We start from the raw sequence: 24,495 nt of genomic DNA, 5'->3' as shown, positions 1-24,495 counted from the left end.
TCAATAAAAAACTTTTTTAAAAATTATCCCCCAGGATGTTTGTTTAAAAGCCCACATTACTAATTCTACAAACCTGCAGTGGGGCTGAGGAATTCACATTTTTAATGAGTTCTGCAGTTGAGTCTCATGCAGGTGGTTGGTGGACCAGGCTCTGAAGAAGGCTGCAAATAAACGTGTAGAACAGGCTGTCTTTCCTGCCCACCACTCTCTCATCCTACATCCTTCACACAGGAATGCCCATGCCTTACTTCAGAGCCCTTATTAATAATAAACCTTGGGCTTCACCCACACACTATCCTAGAACTCAGCCTTTGTGAATACTAGGCACTAAAGCGTTAAATAATTTATTTCTGGGGGAAACTCTGATTCCCTTCAACACGCGCACTGTTTTGCTGCAGCTCCCTGTCTCTCTAACCTGAATCATCTGCCCCTCCATTCTTAGGCAGCTGCACAGTTTCTGCTTTCTGTGAGCTTTATTAGCAAGAGGAGGGTTTCATGCGCCTCTGGGCAGGAAGACTTAAATTCTGATTGCAAGGCACTTGAGTCCTTCCAATACTATTAAATAGCCCACTCCACCTGGCATTATCAGAGAACATGACTGTTTGACTTCCTCAGGCTTCACAGCACAAACGCACACATGCACACATGCATATGGATGTCCATGTGCATATAAATAGGTTTGCATATACAATCTATCTAAATAAAATCCACCAGTTCCTTAGTGTCACCAAAGAGCATTAATTTGCAAATTCTCAGCTAGAAACTTAATACAGCTAGTAATCCATACAAGAATTTAACTCCTTTCAATTCTATTTCCATAAAGGACCACAAAGTGAAGAACTTCAATCTCCACATGCCTTGGCCCTTTCTCTTCCCATATATGAGTCTTAGGATCATCCTTGATATGACACCATGCCTGGACCATATTGGGACTTTGCCCATAACTTCAACAAATTAAAGCAAGACTGGTTTTCACTTCCTCCAAAGCACAAGTTGCTGCTGTACAGTAATCTCTGAATCAATTAACTATATCCCAGTGGATTCAAAGAATAATACTTCCTAGAGTTAGTCCTTATATTTTCTTTATTTCTTCTTAATATGGTAATACTGAACTAATAAAAAATTAATTGCTTAGGGCTGAGCTGAATTAGTACGAAGTGTGAATTATAAATTGTCTTTTCAGAGCAGTTTTGTTACTATAAAATACAGCTAGATTAAATAAGCATGCCAAGTAAAAGGCATGCTGCCCTGCCCCACTTTAATGAGTAGATAAGAATAATTTGTAATTAGCATACGAAGTCTGCTAAATTGCTTTTTTAAACATTCTTAGCATAGGAAGCACATGCTTCCACAGCACACATCACAAGAATTAGCCAAAGCTGGCTCTATGAATACTCTGTAGGGTGTTATAACAGATTCAAGCACTGGATAATTTTTTGAAGTCCATTTCAAAACTTCCATAATTCTGTGATCAACCAAACTTAACATCTTTTTTTTATTTGGTAAAATTCTTTTATGAATTATCATAATTTCCAAACTGCTGCTGCTGCTGCTAAGTCACTTCAGTCATGTCCGACTCTGTGCAACCCCATAGACGGCAGCCCACCAGGCTCCCTCATCCCTGGGATTCTCCAGGCAAGAACACTGGAGTGGGTTGCCATTTCCTTCTCCAATGCATGAAAGTGAAAAGTGAAAGTGAAGTCGCTCAGTCTAGTGAAACCCAAATTGATAAATTTTGCTGAATGCAATTACTCTATTCATTTCCTGATTTTCACAGAAAAGTTACTATTTGGTATCGAGTGTCATTTTCCTGCAGCATTATTTACAATGGCCAAGATATGGAAGCAACCTAAGTGCCTATCAATAGATAAATAGATAAAGATGTGGCATATACATAACGTGGAATATCACTCAGCCATAAAAAAAAAAAGGAATGAAATCTTGCCATTCATGACAACATAATACTAGAGGGCATGATGCTATATGAAATGTCAGACAGAGAAAGACAAATACTGTATAATTTCACTTACAGGTGGAATCTACAAAAGCAAAACAGGTGGACAAACATGACAAAACAGGAACACACTCCTAGACACAGAGAACAATCTAAGGGTTGTCCGAGGGGAGGGGTTGAGGAGAGGAGTGAGTGAAACAGGTGAGGGAGATTGAAAGGCACACACTTTCAGTTATAAAATAAAAGTCATGGGGCGCACTGTACAGCGTAGAGAATGTAATCAATAATGCTCTAATAACTCTGTATGGTGACAGATGGTGACTAACAGTGATCATTTTGTCATGGATAAAATATTGTATAAAAATATTATATATTCAACGTATAAAAATATTGAATCAGTATGTTGTACACCTGAAACTAAGTCAACTACACATCAAGTTTTTAAAAAAGAAATTAATTAAATAAAAGTATAAAATTAAAATTTTTAAAAAAGCGTCATGTTCCATGGCATCTAACAGGGGAAAAACTAGGAGAGAGCTGCACTCCAGAGATGGAGAGAACAGTAAGAAAATTAGCAATTGACATAATGTACTATCTACTTCCAAATACACTGTACCTTTTTGCTTTCATAGTTATTCTGGGCAAGAGGTTAGGAGAGTTATTAGAAAGTGTTAGTCACTCAGTCATGCCCGACTCTTCATGACCCCATGGACTGCAGCCCACCAAGTTCCTCTGTCCATGGGATTTTTCAGGCAAGGATACTGGAGCGGGTTGCCATTTCCTTCTCCAGGAGATCTTCCCAACCCAGGGATTGAACCTGTGTCTCCTGCACAGTAGGCAGATTCTTTACCGACTAAGCTATGAGGGAGCTATGAGGGAAGCCCTATTATTAATAACACCAAGGGTCTGTGAGTTCTTACGGGATTAGAATTAAGGTTTTCTGAGTCCAGAGTCTACTTGGTATGTAATAGAAGCTCCATATGCATCAGTTTGGACTTCCTCGTGGCTCAGCAGTAAAAAATCTGCCTGTAATGCAAGAGATGCCAGAGATGCAGGTTTGATCCCTGGGTTGGGAAGATCCCCTGGAGGAGTGCATGGCAACCTACTCCAGTTGTTTTTGCCTGGAGAATCCCATGGATAGAGGAGCCTGGTGGGCTACACTGTCCATAGAGTCGCAAAGAGTCGGGCACTACAGAAGCAACTGAGCACGCATGCAGCAGTTTAATGAATGAACAAATTGCTCATCCATCAACCAATACAAATAATTAGGGATAATTTGTATAATTAAAAGAAGGCATTGGTAGGCAAAATAAGACAATCATTCAAAGACTAAACATCCTTCATATACTTTGGAAAATCTACGGGACCCCATCAGTATACATAGCCAGGGCTGACCCCACCATTGGCAGGGCCTGGTGCAAAATGAAAACTCAGGGACCCTTGTTCAAAAACCATTAAGGATTTTAAGACAACAACAAGAAAGCATTAAATCAAGCACATGTGTGCTTTGCTCAATCGTGTCCGACTCTTTGCGACCTTATGGACTGTAGCCTGCCAGGCTCCTTGGTCCATGGAATTTTCCAAGCAAGAATACTGGAGTGGCTTGCTATTTCCTATTCCAGGAGATCTTCCTGACCCAGGGATCAAACCCATGTCTCCTGCATTGCGGTAGATTCTTTGTCTCTGAGCCACCTGGGAAACCCAAGCATAGGGCCCTTCTAAGAACAAGGGTCCAGTGCTAGTATGCAAACCACAAGCCATGAAGCCAGCCCTTCATATAACGTTTTAAAGCTTAGAGCACTTAAAAATGGGGAATGATAACATCTTTGTGGGGAATGATAACATCCTGTAAAAGGCACTTTGGATGTTGGTGGGTGGGGAAGTTCTTGGACGGGGCAATGTCTGGAGGCCCTGCTGGTGGGTGGTGTGCATGGACAAAGGTCCTAGAGTTCTTCAGTGCCAGAGACAGCCCAGCACTATCAAGGACATTCCCGCTCCCCAGAGAGCCTTTGAAATCCCCAGCAGCTAGTCCCCTAGGTAAAAATTCTGTTTGTAAGTATCTGAGCTTAAAAAACACCTTTGTTTTACATATCCTGAATTTTCCATGATATGACTACTCTGTCAATTCTGGAAAGAGTGCAAGCTGCTCGTTTAGAACTTTGTCATTAAAAACAGTCAAATGCATGTCGACAACAGTCATTCAAGGTGATTCTTGGGGAAATACAAGCACCTCACTCCTCCAAGTGTGCCTTCTAGTTGAGGCCTAGCCGTGCTTTCAGGCTTCCCTGGTGATTCAATGGTAAAGAATCCACCTGATAATGCAAGAGACCCAGGTTCAATCCCTGGGGCGGGAAGATCTCCTGGAAAAGAAAATGGAAACCCACTCAACCCACTGCATTATTCTTGCCTGGGAAATCCCATGGACAGGGAAGCCTGGAAAGCTACAGTCCAGAGGGTCGCAAAGAGTCAGACACAACTAAGTGACTGCTGCTGCTGCTAAGTCGCTTCAGTCGTGTCCGACTCTGTGCGACCCCACAGACGGCAGCCCACCAGGCTCCCCCGTCCCTGGGATTCTCCAGGCAAGAACACTGGAGTGGGTTTCCATTTCCTTCTCCAGTGCATGAAAATGAAAAGTGAAAGGGAAGTTGCTCAGTCGTGTCCGACTCTTAGCAACCCTGTGGGCTGCAGCCTACCAGGCTCCTCTGTCCATGGGATTTTCCAGGCAAGAGACTGGAGTGGGGTGCCATTGCCTTCTCCAAACTAAGTGACTAAACAACCACAAAACCATTAGGAACTTTCACCTAAAGGAACATGTTATTTTATCATATATGGTTTTCCTTTTATACTACAGTTAGAACATTACTTTTTTCTAATTGTTTGGAGGTAGATTATACTATGAGAGCATTTCATTTTATGTTGGTAAAAAGTGGTTTCAAAATATTTGTTACAAAAAGTGACTTTGAGTATGAAAGAGTTGAGAACCACAGGCTTAGAGGCATAAGATTACAAAATGTTTCAGCTGGAAGGAATCTGGGAGATTATCTACTTCATTGACCAGATAAGGAAATTTAGGCTGAAATAAATTATATATCCGACTTAAGGTTACCCAGCAATGATTGGCAATTCCAGGCCTTGAACCTATGCTAAAATCCAGGCCTCTATAAAGGAACTAATTCTTCCCTCTTTGCCTTCCTCTCTTCCTTCCTTTCTTCCTGCCTTCTCTCCAAGGAACATAACTGAGCTCTTACTGTGTGCCAGGCAATAGGGTGGGTCCTGATGACTCGGAGATGACTAAGGCACTAGCTCTTTCTTAAGAAGACCACAGACAGGCCAGAATACAGGGAAGAACCAAATATCATGAAACATGCCTCAGCATAGACCTGTGTTCAAAACATTACAAGGAGCAAATAACTGAGTCTTCCTCAGGGACTTCAGCAAAGATGGAATATGAATCTTCAGGTAGAAGAGAGGTTTTGCCCTGTTGAAAGAAAGTAACTTTCATTCCAGGTCCTTGCTCAGCATGGACAAAGACATGGACAAAGACACAAGGGCCCAAACGAGAGCATCTGTGATCAGGAATTGAGTGTCCACAGCCCTTAATGTCAAGGAGTGCTTCCCAGAAGCACGGGGTTGGTCATTATTCTGATAAATATGTGCAAGCAGAGAACAAGCAGAGAGCAGGGCTGGCTCAGAGGACTCGGGACTCCCTGAGATCACGGGGGAAAGGAAATGAAGGGTGACATCTCTGAGCCACTCTGTGGGTGATAAGAGCCTGATAAGCCTTTGGAGTTCTGCAGGCACTGGCTGGAATGCAAACTAAGAAAAGAGCTCGTTGATTGCTGAAGTGATTAAGTGGATCACCTTATTGATTCTCACCTAGCCTGGAACAGACCTCAATAACCAACATCAATTGCTTTAATAAGAGTAAAGGAAAGATTTACTGGATATGAGTGCTTTTCATTAGAGAAGACAGAGGGTAAATCAAAGATGCTGACCCATCAGCAAGGGGCCACAGCGTGGCTCCCAACCTGATGACTGTCCACCAGACGGGAAAGTAAAGAAGAGGAAGTCAAATGAGACAGCCCCTGAGCCCGCGCTTATCAGAAGTGTTAGAGAAGAAGTTCCACAGATTGCCAGATTGCCTGCTTCCCCTCTTCTCTTCCTCTCCACACTGCAAAGCCCGCCCGCCACCCAGGAAGCTGGGACAAGGCAAAGCAGCTGCCACTTACTGAGTCCAAAACCAGGCACTGACTTGGCATTTTTTAGGCATTATCCACAGTCCTCACGTCAACCCTGAGAGAGATGTATCATTTTCTCCACGTTAGAAGGGAGGAAACTAAAACTGATGAAAGGACTCCTAAATGGCAGGACTGGGATTAGAACCCAGGTCTCTCTGTCACTAAGGCCTGCACTTGAAAATTTTCCCTTGAAAATCAGACTTGGCAAGCATCCATTTTTCCTCTCAAGGCTTTGAGTTAAATCCACCCTACCCCACAGAAGTGAAGTGTTAGTCGTTCAGTCATGTCCGACTCGTTGCGACCTCATGAACTTTAGCCCACCAGGCTTCTCTGTCCAGGGGATTCTCCAGGCAAGAATACTGGAGTGGGTTGCCATTTCCTTCTCCAGGGGGATCTTCCCAAACCCAGGTCTCCTGCATTGCAAGCTGATTCTTTACCATCTGAGCCACCAGGCAACCCCACAGAAACTGACCAAATTTTAATTTTTATTGCCCAATTACTGTATGTCAGACACCAATAAAATATTATGACCTTTGGCCTTCACAACCAGCCTAGGGAGTCACTCTGTTTTATTATCTCCATTATAGAGATGAGTTAACTGAGGCTGGGGGAATTCTCAGCACATGGCAAAGCAAGATCTTTTTTTAAAGTATTTTTTATGTGGACCATTTTTTTTTATTGGAGTATAACTGTGTTTCTGTTGTACAACAGTGTAAATCAGCTATAAGTATACATATATCCGCTCCCTCTCAGGCCTCTTTCCCACCCCTTACCCCCGTCCCAGCCCTCTAGGTCATCACAGAACACCAAGCTGAGCTCCCTATGCTGTAGTGCAGCTTCCCAATAGCGATCTGTTTTACACGTGGTCATGTATACACGTCGGTGCTACTCTCTCAATTTGTCCCGCCCTTCCTTTCCCCCCATATGTTGATGTGGACCATTTTTAAAGTCTTTATTGGGTGATCAATAAAAGTGGTAAGTTGAAGCTTCCAAGAAGGCTCTAACCATGCAAACGTCTAATTGAAAATGATTCTAGGAGGTAAAAAAGTGAGTTCAGACCCCAGGAACCTGGTGCATTCACAAAAGAGAAGGAGGCCACTGCAGATCAGAATGTACAGGGAGGCAGCGAAACAGGGTCAGGTCCCTGCAGCAGGAGTAGTTCCGTCTCCTCAGGGCCACCAGGTTGTCACAGGAACTGGATTTTCTTCTAAGCAAGAGCAGAAGTATTGCCATGCCCTCCTCCAGGGGATCTTCCTGACCCAGGGATTGAACCCAGGTCTCCTGCATTGTATGCAGATAGATGCTTAACATCATTCATTATTAGAGAAGTGCAAATCAAAACCACAATAAGGTATCATATGCCAGTCAGTATGGTCATCATCAAAAAGTCTACAAACAATAAATGCTGGAGAAGATGTGGAGAAAAGGGAACCCTCTTACTGTTGGTGGGAATCCAAACTGGTACAGCCTCTATGGAGAACAGTGTGGAGATTCCTTAAAAAACTCCACAGTGTGTCTGCTGCTGCTGCCACTAAGTCCCTTCAGTGGTGTCCGACTCTGTAAAACCCCATAGACGACAGCCCACCAGGCTCCCCCGTCCCTGGGATTCTCCAGGCAAGTGTGGAGATTCCTTAAAAAACTGGGAACAGAACTTCCATACAACCCAGCAATCCCACTGCTGGGCATACACCCCAAAGAAACCAGAATTAAGAGACACATACCCCAATGTTCATTGTAGCACTATTTACAATAGCTAGAAGCAACCTAGATGTCCATCAGCAAATGAATGGATAAGGAAGTTTTGATACATATACACAATGGAATATTACTCAGCTATAAAAAGAAATGCATTTGAGTCAGTTCTAATGAGGTGGATGAAACTGGAGCCTACTATACAAAGTGAAATAAGTCAGAAAGAGAAAGACAAATATTGTATATTAATGCATATATATGGAATTTAGACGGAGAAGGCAATGGCACCCCACTCCAGTACTCTTGCCTGGAAAATCCCAGGGACGGGGGAGCCAAGTGGGCTGCCATCTGTGGGGTCACACAGAGTCGGACATGACTGAAGTGACTTAGCATGGAATTTAGAAAGACAGTAACGACAATGAAGAGCAGCAAAGGAGACAAAGACATAAAAAACAGACTTTTGGACTCAGCGGGAAAAGGCGATGTGGGATGATTTGAGAGAATAGCACTGAAACATGTACATTACCATATGTAAATCGATGACCAGTGCAAGTTCGATGCATGAAGCAAGGCACCCAAAGCCGATGCTCTGGGACAACCCAGAGGGATGGGGTGGGGAGGGAGGTGAGAGGGGGTTCAGGATGGGGGACACATGTATACCTGTGGCCAATTCATGTTGATGTATGGCTAAAAGCATCACAATGTTGTAAAGAAAGTATCCTCCAATTAAAATAAATAAACTGGAAAAAAAGAGCTGAAGATATGGAAGAATTTTAAAATAAAATAGCTACAGTAGATAGCCTACTACTATACAGCACAAGGAACTCTACTCATTGCTCTGTGGTGACCCAAATCGGAAGGAAATAGAAAAAAAAGAGTATATATGTATACACATAGCTGATTCACTTTGCTGTACAGAAGAAACTAACATAGCATTGTAAGGCAGCTAAATTATTTTAAATAAATAAATTAACATGATTTGCATCTTCAAAACATAATTTTGGCTGATATTTGATGCAGACATAAGAAGATTCAGGGAGACAAGTGGGAAGCCATAGTGGGAATCCTACTGGAGCAGGAATGTGGCTCAGATTTGGCGTAAACAGAAGTAAAGAAGTGTGTACATTCTGGGACTTCTTTCGTGGTCCAGTGGTTAAGGCTCTGTTCTTCCAATGCTGGAGACAGGAGTTTGATCCCTGATCAGGGAACTAAGATCCCACAGTGTAGCCAAATAATTTAAAAAAGGGTGGGGCGGGCATCTTGAATACATTTTAAGGGAAGAGCAGGCCTCACTTGCCACCTTGCACGTTTTCCTACATGGAAAAGAGCTGCTACTTTCCTGATACCCCAGATGGTGGCCCCTGCCCACTGCTCTCGTTCTGATTGGACTGGATTTTGCCAAGTGAGACTATGAAAACTGAAAGAGCAGAATGGGGTGCCATCACTGCCTCTGCTCACCCCAGGACAGGGTTTTATGAAGTCTCACCAAAACACCGTGCCTGCCAGGAAACCAAAAAGTTCCCCTGCCTGCTGCTCACAGCGGCCCAGACACAGAGGAAAACCACTGCTGGAGCACACCCTGCATTTCTAAACCTCAGTGGTGGTTTGTCCTGTCTGCTGTGGTCAAAGTGACAGTTACCTCAGAAGAAACAGACAACAAGCTGAGCTAGACGAAACCTGAGGTCGCCTCGAGGGCCACCTCGTCTATGTGAAAGCACCTGGGGAATGCTGGTGTTCCTCACGGCACGTTGGTGGAAACATGAGGAAGGGCTGTGTACCACCCGCAGGTTCAAGTTCCCACTCTAGTAATCAGGGGAAATTCATCTGAAGGATGATGAGGAATGTGACAGGCAGCGCCCCTGGCTCCTGTTCTCAGGAGGGGAGGCAGTCAGTGGCATATAAGGGTCTGCAGGTCTGACTCCAGGAAACAGAATGTTGGGCACAAGATGAACTGTCAGGAGAAAAAAAAAATCATGGGAACCCTAAAGAGTTGTACGTAACTCATCTGACAGAGTACTGCCCACTCCATCGTGGCAGCTGAAATACTGCCCCTCACCTATAGGGGAGCACATTCGCATTTAGGCACCCCAGACTGCATCTATTAAGGAAAGTGCTTAAGCAGGAAAGACAACATGGCGGGCTGGCTGAGCCAGTGATTTTGGAAACCCAAGCACCATGTCAGAGCATCAGGATTAAAAACATACATACCTGAACTTCCCTACCCAGTGGTTAAGAATCCACCTGCCAATGTGGGGACAAGGGTTCGATCCCTGGTCCAGGAAGATCTCACATGCCACAGGGCAACTAAGTCATGTAACACAACAACTGAGCCTGCTCTCTAGAGCCCGTGCATCACAACAAGAGAAGCCATCACAATGAGAAGCCCGTGCACTGCAACTGGAGAGTAGTAGAGAAAGCCTGTGCACAGCAGCAAAGATCCAGCACAGTGAAAATAAATAAATAATTTTTTAAAAAAAGGTACATCCCTAACTCTAGTATAAATCAAAAGGAAGCTTATTCATCAAGCCAGGGAAGGCAGTAAGGGGCTTAGGACAACTGCCATTCCTGACTTTGGGTTGGTTAATTATATTCAGAGAAAAAATGCCATCCATTCTGGGGGTCTTCACACAAAGTGGTCCTAGAATTACTCTTGGCTACTTCAGTTTGCTCTCTTCCTAAGGGTAAAATAGGAGATGTTCACCATTTCATCAATAGATATTTATTTAGTGCCTGCCATTTGTTCACCCTTCTAGTAGGAACAACATTAAATAAGACAGAACATCATCTCTGCCCTCATGAACTTTATAATTCAATCCATTTTTAGGCCTTTCTAGATATTAGGCATACGTGTGACAGAGGGTTAAATTCAATTTAATTCAATAAACGTGTTGAGTTTTTATTCTGAGCAAAGTAACATAAGGACAATTTAAGAATTATTCATTGAAAGAATATTAAGAAAACAGCATGTGGGATATACTAGACTGGCTGTTTGGGGAGACATGTAGTTGATTTTGATCTAAGATAACTGCCTCAGGGAACCTGCTGTGTGGGAGCCATGATAAAACTTGTACATAGATAACTGTCCATAGACAGACATTTAAAAATGATAAATGTCATTGAAAAAGAGAAGTGCAGATAAAGAACTTTAACAGGAAGGATGAGGGGATGACCAGCTTTGGGAGCTGGACAAAATCTATTCTCTGCTTCAATTTCCTAATTCATTCATTTGGTCATTTACTCAACAAACATAGCTTGAATTCTTGCCACTTTCTAGATGTTATGAAGGCCTGGGATGAAGATCAAATGAGAAAGGAGAGAGATGCCGGTTCCCTGCCATAAATACCTTGGTAAACACTTGCCAGTCCAGAGGAGATGTGGTGAGAAAGATGAGGCAACTTCTACACTGGCTTGTGGTGGGAGATAGTTAGGGAAGGAAGGTTTTACCAAGTAAATGAGCGTTCATTGGGTGTGAAAGAAAAGTAAATATCTCAGAAGAAAGAAGAAGGAAGACACAGCACTCTAGGCTCTAGGGTGATGACAAAGTCTCTCAAGGGAGAGCTGCAGAGAGAGGGGAGGCTGTACACAGGAAGCAGGGAAGGAGGCTGAAGGTGGAAGCTGAGGGTGGAGGCTGGGGGGGCCTCTGCCAGTGTCCCAGTGCTGAGGAGACTGGACCAGCAGGTTCTGATCTGGGAGTCTGCTTTGAAAATGCGAGAAGATACTAAGAAAGAACAAGCAAAATTTTCCTGGTGGTCAAGTGGTTAAGCATTCACCTGCCAATGCAGGGGACACAGGTTAGATTCCTGGTCCTAGAAGATTCCACATGCCACATGCCAGCCACAACTACTGAAGCATGCCTAGAGCCCACACTCCCCAGCATAAGAAGCCATCAAAACAAGAAGCCTGCTTGCTGCTACTAGAGACAGTCCTCGGGCAGCAACAAAGACACAGCACAGCCAAAAAGGAGAAAAAGAAAAAGGCAGCTCTAGGGACTTCGCTGACAATCCAGTGGTTAAGACTTTGCCTTGCAATGTAGGTGGTACAGGTTCGATCACTGATTGGGGAGGTAAGATCCCACATGCCTCATAGCCAAAAAATCAAAACAGAAAACACAAGCAATACTGTAACAAAGTCAGTAAAGACTTTAAAAATGGTTCACATCAAAAAAAAGAAAGAAAAGAAAAAAGAGGGGAAAAAAAGAAACGGCAGTTCTGAAGGTGAAAGATGAAGCGTAAGTGCTTTGTGGCATAAATCCACATAGGAACCCAGAACACTCCAACAGCACTGAGCAGTCTGAGTGTAAGAGTGGAGGGAACTCTTCACTGGACACGGCAAGGGCGTGTGCAAGGGAACCAGGGATGCTCTGTAAAGCTCAGATGACCGACCACAGGGTCTGGCCTCATAGACTGAAAGAAAAAGGGTCAAGCTGTTGGAGCTGGATATCAAATAGATTTCATCTGAGACGTCAACTCCAAATGATAGAATCCTGGATTCCAAAGTTACCTCTGTGCTCCACAGGACAGGATGGCACCGTCAATCAGGAATGTCCTCTAAGGGCACAGAAAGAGTGGCAACAGCCAAGCCAGGTAGTGGCTATCTCTGGACTAACGGCCAGATGAGTCTGCAAGAGTGAAGGAGTGAGAGAGCTGAAAGAAAAGGAGATGGTGGGCAGAGAAGCTACCAGAACTTGAGGTTTCCAAGATGGAATTCTCACAGGAGATGGCCAGGCCTGGACACAAGGTCATGGGACAATCTGGCTGAATAGAAGACAAGGCACAGTCTAGTGTTTAGATGCCCAAGTGCTGCCGAGTGTTTTGCTGAAGAAGAGACAGGTCTTCAGAAGAGAAAGACACTTGTGACTTAAGAGGAGAAGATGGAAAAAGCACTGGGCCATTAGCAGGTGGATGGAAGAAAGCATGGGAAGCCCTTACTCCTCCACCCATCGTCATCAGCCTCCCACTCTTCGCTGCATACATGGACTCCTTCCAGACTCATGGCGCTTCCAACCCCCCTGAACTCTGCTAGAGGGATCAGCCACTGAAGGTTTCCTCCAGCAGAGTGGGCAGGGGGCAAGCCAACAACCTCTCCTCCCATGACCTGATTTCCTGACATTTTTTCTACTTGAGGCAAGAACACAACTTGAGGGTCTACCCTCTTAACAAACTTTTAAGTGTAAAAACACAGTATTATTGACTACGGTACAATGTTGTACAGCAGATCTCTAGAACTTACTTATCTTACTTAACCGAAGCTTGATACCCTCTGATTAGTAAATTTGTTTTCTCCCCTTCCCCCAGTCCCTGGCAACCACCATGCTGCTCTTTGATTCCAGGAATGTGACAGTTTTAGATACCTCATGTAAGTGGAATCCCGTAATATTTATCTTTCTGTGAGTGCCTTAGGTCATTTTAGTGTAATGCCCCCAGGTTTCCTCAATGTTATCACATATGGCAGAATTTCCTTCTTTTTTAAAGCTGAATAGTATTCCATTGTGGGTATAAGCCACATCTTCATTAGGCATCTGTCTGTCAGGGGACACTCAGGTTGCTTCTATATCTTGGCTGTTGGGAATAAGGCTGCAGTGAGCATGGGAGTGTTACTCTCTCTCTTTCAAATCCTGATTTCAATCTTTTTGGATAAATACCCAGAAGCAGGATTCCTGGATCATATGGTAGGTCCAATTTTTTTTTTTTTTTACTCTTCAAGGAGCCTCTATACTGTTTTCCATAGCAACTGCACCATTTTTCATTCCTACTAACAGAGCACAGGGGTTCTGATTTCCCCACGTTCTCACCTGAATCTCTCCCTGGGTTCTCGAGTGACAGTGTCTCAGGAGTTCAGCACAGAAAACACCACAACCTCCTCCTCAGTCGGTGCCATGGTGGAGGGCTGGGCTCATCGTTCTCCAAGCTTCCCCGTTTGCCAGCTTGCCCCGTGGATAAATGTAGAGATAGGCCTGAGGGGTGAATTTATGGCCCTGCAGAGCATGTCTAAAAGTGTTTGTCAAAAAAAGAGTTAATGACTGCTTCTCTGCAGGAAGCCCGAAAGAAATGAGTGTTCTGAAGTGTAGAACATTGCTTTTACGGTAGGTGGTGTTATTGTTACATGTTCATACAGACAGTGCTAATTAACAATCCTAAAGGCCACATCATTAAATTATTTCTCGGCTTAAAACCCTGCAATGTTTAAAGCACCCAGCAATTCAATTACACCCAAAACACTAGCCCGAACGCCAAGGCATTCTTCTGCCACTGACAAAATGCAATTCGCTCTTAAGAGCAGGTGAGCCTTAAAAAAAGAAAGAAAAACATCTGACACGCTGCCTCTCTGTGCCTCTCCCCTACACACATCCTAAAGATTAAAAACAACAGTAATCTTCAAAGAAAATTTAAAGGGGACCTTACCTTTGCCGGGCAGACAATGAAATATACACTCTACTGACTTTCCTGTATGTGCAGATAGGAAGACTGTGATGAAGGTTTTCTTAAAGGTCTCACCTGAAAAATCAAATCGTTGCGCTCAAATCTGTTTAAGGTTAAGGTCCTTTGGGTTTCACTGTTTTTCCTCTGGGTCCTGCCACCTATCCTTTGTCATTTCTAACCAGTGTAAGTTGCATTTGGGGTTTGAACCAGGGGCAATGTCATGGCTTTGGGCTGGGTTTTTCCTGGATGTGTACCACAGTCAGCACAGAGTACTTTGAAGAACACACAAAGCCCCTTTGTCTCCCACCTAGTGAAACATCACAGGTAAAGAGAACAGGGAGAGAGGGCTTCAATGCAGCTTAAACACACACACACACACACACACACACACACACACACACCAAGCTCCGGCTCTTCTGGACTCCCCCCAGCCTGATCGTCTCTGCAAAGGGTGAGACAGTTCTGCTCACAGGCGCAGAGCCCTGATCAGCTGGCCAAGTGGCCTCAGTTCTCTGGACAAGATTTGGCAGGTGACACCATGACAGAACCTCCCACTTGGAAAGCACTGGTGCCGGGGCCACATCTGGGAGCAGCACATATGTGATTTCACTGGTTTTCACACAAAGAGGCAGTCTGTGCCAGTGGCCAGCTGGCCAGCTGGGCACTTCTCTGCAGCCATAGAAAGCAAGGGTGGGAAAGCAACCCACCTGATTCTCTTTTTCGTGGTCTCCCCAAACGTTCAGTCTCTGCATAAACCATCTCATCACTCTTCTCCCTAATGCTTTCCCAAGAGTACCCTTCAAGGAGGTCCCACTCAATTCTACGAGGCCAGGAGACTTATGTGTCTCCCTAGATCCATATTATAGAGCACAGTGCCTTACACAGAGCACACTCTGCCTAAAGCTTTTCTGGATGGAGGGATGGATGGACAGACAAAGACATGGATAGAGGATGGATGGATGGGTAGCTGAATGGATGATGGGTGAATATTGGATGAACAGATGTGTGGATGGATAGATGGAAGGATGGATGGATAGAAGAATAAAGCAACTGAAGATGCTGCTCTGCCTTTCTGAAAGGACTGAGTCCTCCCAATGACAGCCTGAATCTGGACTTTAGAGCTATAGAGAGGCAGCACAGGCTGGTGTTAGCAGGGCCGTCAATGCACTTGTCATGCCGCCAGCCCCATTCGCTCACCCACAGCAGATATCGCTAACCGGCCACTGTGTTCTTGCCAACAGATTTAAGACTTTTCCTCAATATTTTCTCCAGTAGTGCTCCAGGCAGGTACTCTTTATCATCAAACAAGATGCAACCAATTTTCTTTCCCGGGGTTAGAACATGGGCTTTGGGGCCTAACAGACCATTGTTTAAATCCTGATTCAATCAGTTTTTTTACTGTTGCAACCTGGACCAAGCTACTGAGTATAAAACTAAGCCTTTAGCTTTTCTACTTATATAAAGGAAGATAAAGAACTGAATGAGTACTTACTGTGTTGATTAATGAGAAAATTTACCTGATATAGTAGGTGCTTAATAAAAGTTCGTTGTTTTTATCCAGAGACTGCTTATGGATTATGTCACTTGTTTCCGCGAAAGGTCCTTTCCATCACTGTCACGCTTATTGCTCAGTTGCATTGCTCCCAAAGTGATGAGAGAAAAGGCATCACACTGGCTTTGGTCTGACGAAACTCAGACTGGACTTGGTACCACAAGAGACAGCATCAGTATGGACAGAGGAATCACAGTCTCTAATTTAACTATGATTCAGTCAGGCATTGTTTGGAGGCAGAATAGTAAAATGAAAGATCTAGAAGAGAGGAGACTGGGTTCTAGTCAAAGTCTAGCTTGAGAAACAGGGAGAGGTCATCTCTCTGCCATGGTCCCAGATGTCTTCTACGAAAAAACACCACTGGGTTCTATGGATACTTCAACCCCCGATTCTACAATTCTACCTGATGGACATCTTCTCACTCTCCACTAAAGCCTTTCCTGATCGTTCCCATGGGACATAAATTCTCTCCCTGTGAGACTTTGTAACACTTGTCTGTGCTGAGCATCTGGAAATCAGTCCATGTTCTGATCCCCTTGTAACAATGATACAGTCAGATCAAACTAACTGCAGGACCCCGGGTGGTTACTTCTAAGGTACACACACACACACACGTGCACTCTAAGTCGCTTCAGTTCACGTCTGACTCTGACAGACACAGGCTCCTCTGTCCATGGGATTCTCCAAGCAAGAATACTGGAGTGGGCTGCCATGCCCTCCTTTAGGGGATCTTCCCAACCCAGGGATAGAACCCGCATCTCGTATATCTGCTGCATTGGCAGGCAGGTTCTTTACCACTGGTGCCACCTGGGAAGCACCCCACACACACACACACACAGCTCTCTAACTCTGAGATAAGTAATAACCCATTTTGCAGATAAAAAACTGATACAAAAAAAGTAACTTGACCAAAGTCAAACAGCTTTAAATGCTGGGGCAAGTATTTGAACCCAAGCAGTAAAGACCTGCTGTCTGGAGGCATTAATAGCTATCTTTGTTGTTTAGCATCTCTCTCCCATCCCCAGGAGCCTCCCTGAGGCAGTGTGTGTAGTGGTTAGGAAAGGATCCCTGACCAAGCCTGCCCGCATCTGAACCCCAGCTCTATTTAACTGCTTCTCGCCTCCATTTCCCAATGTATAACAGGAGGACAATAACTGTACTTCCTCATAAGGTTGCTATGAGAATTATATTAGTTACTCTAAGTAAAGCATTCAGAGCAGGGTCTGGTCTACAGCGAGTGCTGGTCAGGCCTTTGCTGTCTCTGTATCCAGAGACCTAGACCAGAGCCTCTCCACGTTCCCTGTGCCTTGTGCCTAGTAAGTGCTTTAGTGGTGATTCAGTTGATTTAGCTGAATAGCTCAAAATCATGGTAATAGGAGGCAAATAGACCAGATCCAGTCCCAGCTCAACCACAAATTAACCCTGTGACCTTGAGCATATCAAGTAAGTTCTTCTGAGTCTCAGTCTTCTCCGTTTATAAAATGAGAATCCTGAGCTGCCCTGTGGATCCCTGAGAATTGCTGTGCTGCTCAATTCAACAAGACAGATGCATACACAGTGCAGACTGCTGGATACATGAAAGGGATGTAGTGTGGGTTAGTCTTGAAGAAACCACCTCCTGACGGCCTCTGAAGACCTCTGCTTGAAGGTCATTCTCACCCTGTTGCAAAAGCAGAAGAGAGAATTCTCTCCAGAAGAGCCATTTTCAGAACTTTTGCTAAGCCAGATAACCTTATTATAAAGCATACTGCAGAGGAGGTATGAGAGACTTGATCTTGTCCCACTGAAGGAACCACGTCTCTATGTCCAAGACGGGGCAAGTCATGCATTTTCTGACATATATAGATGTTCTCTAAGACATCCAAAGAATTTTGCCATCAAGGGCATATAGATACCCATTCAGTTTGTTGGAAGTTAGGTAGAACATATTACAGAACAGACAATATTCTGAAGGAGGCATTTATTTCTGTTGTTATTTCCTTGTGGAGTTAGACACATCTGTGTTTTACTACCAGTTCAATCACTTACAAGCTATGTGATCTATTTAATCTCTTTCAGCCTCTCCTAGGACAGGAGTAGGGATTAGAGACAGAGACCTTGCAGAGACTCTGACACCTAAGAGAGGATCTATGAATTTAGTAGTCGTTGTTGTTTTCATATTCCTCTTTATTTAGTTGTTTCAGTCTGAATGCAGGGATCCAAAAGTCCTCAAGTTCTGCCTTACCTGTTCCTTCAACCATTGTAGATAACCCAAGGTCCATGGTCTGAACCTTTCTTGACATCTGCCAATAAACACCCTTTTGTCTCCCTCCCATCAGATAGGCCAGTTCTTGCTAAGATGTGTGCCTTCTAATGTGTTCCCCACCCACGTAACATTTGCTAAAAGATACTAACTCGTGCCCCCTGCAGTGGAAGCTCGAAGTCTTAACCACAGGACCACCGGGGAAGTCCCTATGACAGGTCTTAAAGACTCCAATTATGATTATTCATCACATGGCTATGGCTCCCAATCCTCTATAATAGAAAGCTTTCCCTGGTTACTACTAAAGTCCTAAAAAGTCTTCTCATGAGCACTCAGCAGGTCAGGCCACAGCCCAAGGTAAAACCCTAGCAGATTAAAGAACAGAAACAGCATCATGTAAAAGAAAAAATCACAGAATTTCAAGTCAGAGAGATCTCTGTCCCTTAGGCAGCTCTTGACCTGAAGCCTTGCTTCCTACTCCATAAAGTGGGGATGATGATAGCATGTACCTCATGAGCTTGCCACAATAATTCAAGATTATGTATCAGTTAGCCTTTGCTGTCTAACAAGTCTCCCAGAAACTTAATGCTTCATAATAACAAGTGCTCATTTAACTCACAAGTCTGCAGGTTTGCAATTTGGGCTGGTTTCAGCTGGACAGTCCTGCTGGGCTCTACTGGGCTCTTGAAACCTGGGCTCAGAACTCACACATCATCCCTCCCACCACATTCAAATAGTCCAAACAAATCACAAGACTAGTCCAGATCAAGGCAATAGGAACACATGCTGCCTTTTGACGTGACTTGCTTCAAATTATTGTGGCAGTATTGAACTCTACCATAGGTCATAAATAGAACACACCTGGCCTTCAAACCAAGTTAATAGATTTCTAGCATATTTTTGGTTCAGAAATTCTTGCAGTGGCCTTTTATATGAAACTTTAAAAAAATATTTACTAAGCCTTTACTATTCAGCATTGTGCTAGATATTGGAGAGGAAGGGAGGATTTAAAGTATGTTTATGACAGTCTCTGCCTTTAAGGTGCTTATAAATCTAATTGGGGGCAAGGGATGACATGCATATATTGGATTGGCTGTAAAGCTCATTTGAATTTTTCTGTAAGATGCTATGGAAAAACCAGAATGAACTTTTTGGCCAACCTAATACAAAGATGAATTACAAGACCAGAGTGAAATATCAGTGCAAGGGATCAATAGTTGAGAAGAGAGAATGAGACAGAGATAGAAGCGTGTAGAGTCATTGGGGAGCTTATCAAAGGAGAGGGGATTTAAGCTGGGTCTTGAAACATGGTTAAAGTTGGCCCAAAGCACCAAACTGACGTGGCTTTCGCTGACATTCACTTTCTATCCGGGCTCCCTTTCTAAGGGCCCTTTCCCAGAAAGAACTCTCTGTATCCATCGCTTACATGATGAAGCTGTTTCCAGCTCTGTATGGGGAAAAGGAGAAAGCCTAATCCTGAGAGCCATTAGTCAAATAAAAGACCTTTATTGGTGATCCACAGGATGACATAGTGGAAAGATTGTGGATTTTTTTAGTTCCAAAAGCTGGCAATGTATATTTGGGTGTCTTCTCGAAAGACTTCTTCATCTTTTATTTCTAATGGGAATTGTTCCTACCACAGTGCATGAAACATCACAGAGTATTTGAATATAATGTTTCTGGCACATAGTAGACAATAAATAAAATGTAGTCCCTCTTCTATGCTTCTCCATTGCCTCTGCCATTACATCTAACTTAGTTATTAAATGTTCCATAAAGAGTAATAATAAATATCACAGCAAAAGCACTAGGTTTTCACTATAGTAGTTGTGCAGGCTTCCCAGGTGGTGCTAGTGGTAAAGAATCCACCTGACAATAAGGTAGAGACAGGAGGCATAAGAGATGCAGGTTCAATTCCCTGGGTCAGGAAGATCCCCTGGAGGAGGGCATGGCACCCACTCCAGCATTCTTACCTGAAGGATTCCATGGACAGAGGAGTGTGACAGGCTATAGTCCATGGGATCACAAAGAGCTGGACACAACTGAAGCTACTCAGCATGCATGCATAGAGGTTGTGTGGCAAAACTCATTCCTGAAGACCCAGGTAGAGCACCTGTCAAGAGAAAGGTGTTCAGTAAGTATTTGTTCCTCTTGCTTGCAGTTCCTGAATCTCATCATACTCTCCTAGGTCTCTGCAACCTGCCCACAGTGCTCTATCTTTCTGAAATAGCATTCCCCCATCCCAGCCACCAACCTAGCCAAGGAGCTAACTCCATTCTTCTTAGGCATCTACTTTCTCCTTCAGGAAGTCTTTCCTGCCCCTACTTCCCACCCATTCCCACTCTGGTTTAGGTATCTCTCCCCATGCTCCTATAGAAGTAAATGGAACAATATGGGATTTCAGAAAATGGTTATTGGATGGATGGCTGAATAGAGGATGATTCACTGAGGTACTCCAAACAGAAATCAATCTGCCAAAAGCTCCTTTCACATTTTTGAGCCAGTGTATGGGGCCTCTTGTGATGCATAAATTTCTTGAATCAGAGATAGAAGCTTAACTTTCTATGAAAAGGTAGGGGTCAGTGGTTAAGGCTCAGTCTCATAGAATAATAGACCTGACATGGAAAATTCCTGCTCAGCATGTGCACACTTTAATACTCACAGGAAACAGCAGGTAAGCAACATAATTAGAAGGATATGCATAAACCCAAGGAAAAAAGTCAAGCCATTCCCCCTGAAAGTTTTCAGGGGCAAACTTATGGCAAAGTCATTGGAGATAAGATTCTTTACCATTAGATTCAGTAAGCAGAAGGCCCCAAGCTTGACATGTTTGGGAGGGAAATGCTTCTGTCCAAAGAGACTGAAGTTAATAATTCTGAGATCCCTAACAGAAATCATTTTCATCTTGCCAAGGGCTTCAGCAAGCCATGGAGCCAGGAGACCCCAACTCTTAGCTTCCTAATCTCTGCTTTCTCTCTCACCCTCCACAAAAGCCTCAGCATCCTTCTCTTCCACCTCATCATGCAAAATTTTCTAAGTGTTTTAAGATTAGAGGAACATAAATATTGTTTATCTAGCTTGCAACGACCATAAAGCTTTTCTCTTTAAAAATTCGTACAACAAAACAAAACAAAGCAACTGATTCAAATGTGAAAGCCATGAAGCACTATCTGAATTTAATAAAACAAAATGTGTATCATCAGTATATGATGCCTGTATATTTCCTCCCTCTTTTCTTTTCTTCTTTCCTTCTTGAAATACACACACACACACACACACACACACAACATGTGCCAGGAAGTCTGCTAGCCCTACTGATGTAAAATGAAAAGGGCACAATTGTTTCCCACAGTCTAGAGGAGACAGGGCATGTAATACAGTCACCATATAGTGTGAGGAGTGTGATGAGGGACATAAGGGCAGGGTGCAGAGGGGTCGCCAAGAAGAAACATGCAAATCCATCTAATGGATCACAAAAGCCTTCCCAGAGGAAAGCACTCTGGAGCATAAAGGTGATTTTAAGTATAACGAGGGATATGCCAAGCAAAAAGAAAGGAAAAAAGGATGCAGGTTTCACACAGCAAGAATGGCAGAGAAGGCAGAGTAATGAATGAGCATTTGCAGAAGTGTCGGTCACTTCATTATGCCTATAGGAATGGGATAGACGAAGCTAAAGAGATACAGAGGAGCCAGATCATGAAATATCTTGTGTGCAAAGATGAATTTGTGTTTTATTCTAAAAGTTAATGAAGCTAATGGGAGCTAACGAAGGGTTGTAAGCAGCAAGGCTATAATCTGATTTCCATCTAGAAAAGTGGCTCCATCATAGAATGGAGAATGGATAGTAAGGGAATGAAACTGGGGGCAGAAAGACCACCCAGTAAGTACTGGCATAAACTGCGTAAGAAATGATTAAGCCCTGGTGGGCCAAAGCAATGGACCTAGGAAAGGTAGCTGAGGGTTCTTTAATTTTGGATGGAACCTTGTATTTGGGTTCTTTTATTTTTATTTTATAATGGAGTATAGTTGATAAACAATGTTGTATCGGTTTCAGGTGGACAGCAAAGTGATTCAGATATACATGTACCTGTATTTATTCTTTTTCAAGTTATTTTCCCATTTAGGGTATTACAGAATATTGAGCAGAGTTCCCTGTGCCGTACAGTAGGCCCCTGTTGGTTATCAATTTTAAATATAGCAGTGTGTACATATCATCCCCAATTTCCCTTGTATTTTTGGATGAAACTTCCCAGCAAATAATATACTGTGGTAACAGGCATTACCTGTGGTTCCCTTTGTGTTCATTTTCTATTTGCTTTCCATAAGTGTCTGGTTTAGGAAAAATATGTCTTTGCAATTACTGTGATCAGAAATCCATGTTCTTATCCCATCCCAATCACTTGCCAGCTGTGTTCCTTCAGGTTAGTCACTTGTTCTCTCTGTGACTCAGTTTCTTTAATAATAAAACAAGATCATAAAGCTTATCTCGTAACCCTGCATGATAATTAAACTATAATAATTCAATATATTACTGTTTAGCCAAATAAGTCTCAAAAGTGCAGTAAATCATCACATACTGTACTGTATTAGGAATATTCTGGATGCAGAAAAGCTAACCTAAATTGACTCAAGCTAGAAAAACGGACGTCCTGGAAAGTCTTTGAGCAGATTTGGCTTCAGACAGTTTGACTCAGGCTCAGATGAGGTCACCCGGACCCAAAAATCTTGGCTCTGCTACTCCCATGATGGCTCCATGCACAGGCTCACATTGCAGTCCCCTTCTCTACTGCCAGCAGCTTCAGACACACATCATACCACCTAACTCTGTCTCTCCTAGGTTCTTCATAAGCTTCTCTCATTGATCTGAACTGGATTATATGCCCTTCCCTGCAGCCAGAAGATGGAATTCATATATTGATTTATGCCCACACCGGGGATTCTACCGGTGGAGGCATCCAAATGTTCAGAACTGAAAATGAGGGAGAGAAAGTTCTTCCAAAACAAAAGTGTCCCCACTCAAGGCCTCTGGTTGCTAAGCAGCTGTATAGAGATGAACCAACCTTGCTGTTGCCACCACCGTTCAGAGATGGAATACTAAAGAGACGTGGCCCTTCTTTCCACTTATGTCATAATCGGAAAAATGGTTATTTATTGTTAAGCTTTGAAGTATTCTTCCAAATGTTCTCATAACACCTATGAGCTATTCAGGAATCACCAGGTTTCCACACGGCTCATTTAAGAGGCTCTTCTACTGGGAATAGAAAGCAGAGGGCAAGAGAGCGCTTCTAGCAACAAGAGAGCCTAATGGGCAAGAATAAGATAAAAGAATCTGACAGTAATCAATATTTGTATTTATAATACAATTACAGTCAGTAATTGTATTTATAAGAGGCATCCTCTTCCTCCTTGGAAAGTACCTTCCAGCCCGTGGGGACTTACCCATCTCTATAAGCTTTAGATCATTTCACCAATCTTTTGCATCCAGCCTCCTTGTCAGTGGCCCCCAAGATTGTGTTTCCATTGTGCCCTCCATGGGAGAGCGTTCAACGGCAGGGAAACAAAACCAACAACTGCCTGGTCATCAAGAGAGGTGACCATCAGTACTCTTTCTCAGTTCAGTTCAGTCACTCAGTCATGTCTCTTTGCAACCCCATGGACTGCAGCACACCAGGCTTCCCTGTCCTTCACCATCTCCCGGAGCTGACTCAAACTTGTGTCCATTGAGTTGGTGATGTCATCCAACTGTATCATCCTCTGTCATTCCCTTCTCATCCGGCCCTCAATCTTTCTCAGCATCAGGGTCTTTTCCAATGAATCAGCTCCTTTCATCATATGCCCAAAGTATTGGAGCTTCAGCTTCAGCATCAGTCCTTCCAATGAATATTCAGGACTAATTTCCTTTAGGACTGACTGGCTGGATCTCCTTGCAGCTCAAGGGACTCTGAAGAGCCTTCTCCAGCACCACAGTTCAAAAGCATCAATTCTTTGGCGCTCAGCTTTCTTTATGGTCCAACTCTCACATCCATACATGACTACTAGAAAAACCATAGCTTTGACTAGACAGGCCTCTGTTGGCAAAGTAACGTCTCTGCTTTTTAATAGACTATCTAGGTTTGTCATAGCTTTTCTTCCAAGAAGCAAGCATCTTTTCATTTCATGGCTGCAGTCACCATCTGCAGTGATTTTGAAGCCCAAGAAAATAAAGTCTCTCACTGTTTCCATTGTTTCCCCATCTATTTGCCACAAAGTGATGGTACCAGATGCCATGATCTTAGTTTTTTGAATGTTGAGTTTTAAACCAGCCTTTTCACTCTCCTCTTTCACCTTCATGAAGAGGCTCTTTAGTTCTTCTTCGCTTTCTGCCATAAGGGTGGTGTCATCTGTGTATCTGAGGTTAT

General features: G+C 43.5%; 1 long non-coding RNA gene across 2 annotated transcripts in view; it reads right to left on the bottom strand.

Moving 5' to 3' along the window:
* LOC129656215 (uncharacterized) overlaps window positions 1–24,495 on the bottom strand; it is a 34,297-nt gene that overhangs the window by 3,656 nt on the left and 6,146 nt on the right. Inside the window, exons 3-4 of one of the 2 annotated variants that reach the window (XR_008716269.1) lie at window positions 20,071–20,210; window positions 15,842–16,113 (exon numbers count right to left, since the gene is read on the bottom strand). This is a non-coding gene — a long non-coding RNA (uncharacterized LOC129656215). Of the gene's footprint in view, window positions 1–15,841; window positions 16,114–20,070; window positions 20,211–24,495 lie in introns of those variants that run through there. The other variant, XR_008716270.1, reaches the window with a different exon arrangement.

This window comes from Bubalus kerabau, chromosome 6, assembly GCF_029407905.1.
Source record: "Bubalus kerabau isolate K-KA32 ecotype Philippines breed swamp buffalo chromosome 6, PCC_UOA_SB_1v2, whole genome shotgun sequence".
NCBI lineage: Eukaryota > Metazoa > Chordata > Mammalia > Artiodactyla > Bovidae > Bubalus > Bubalus kerabau.
The sequence above is the reverse complement of the archived record's forward strand: the minus strand, read 5'-3'. Positions and strand labels throughout refer to the sequence as shown.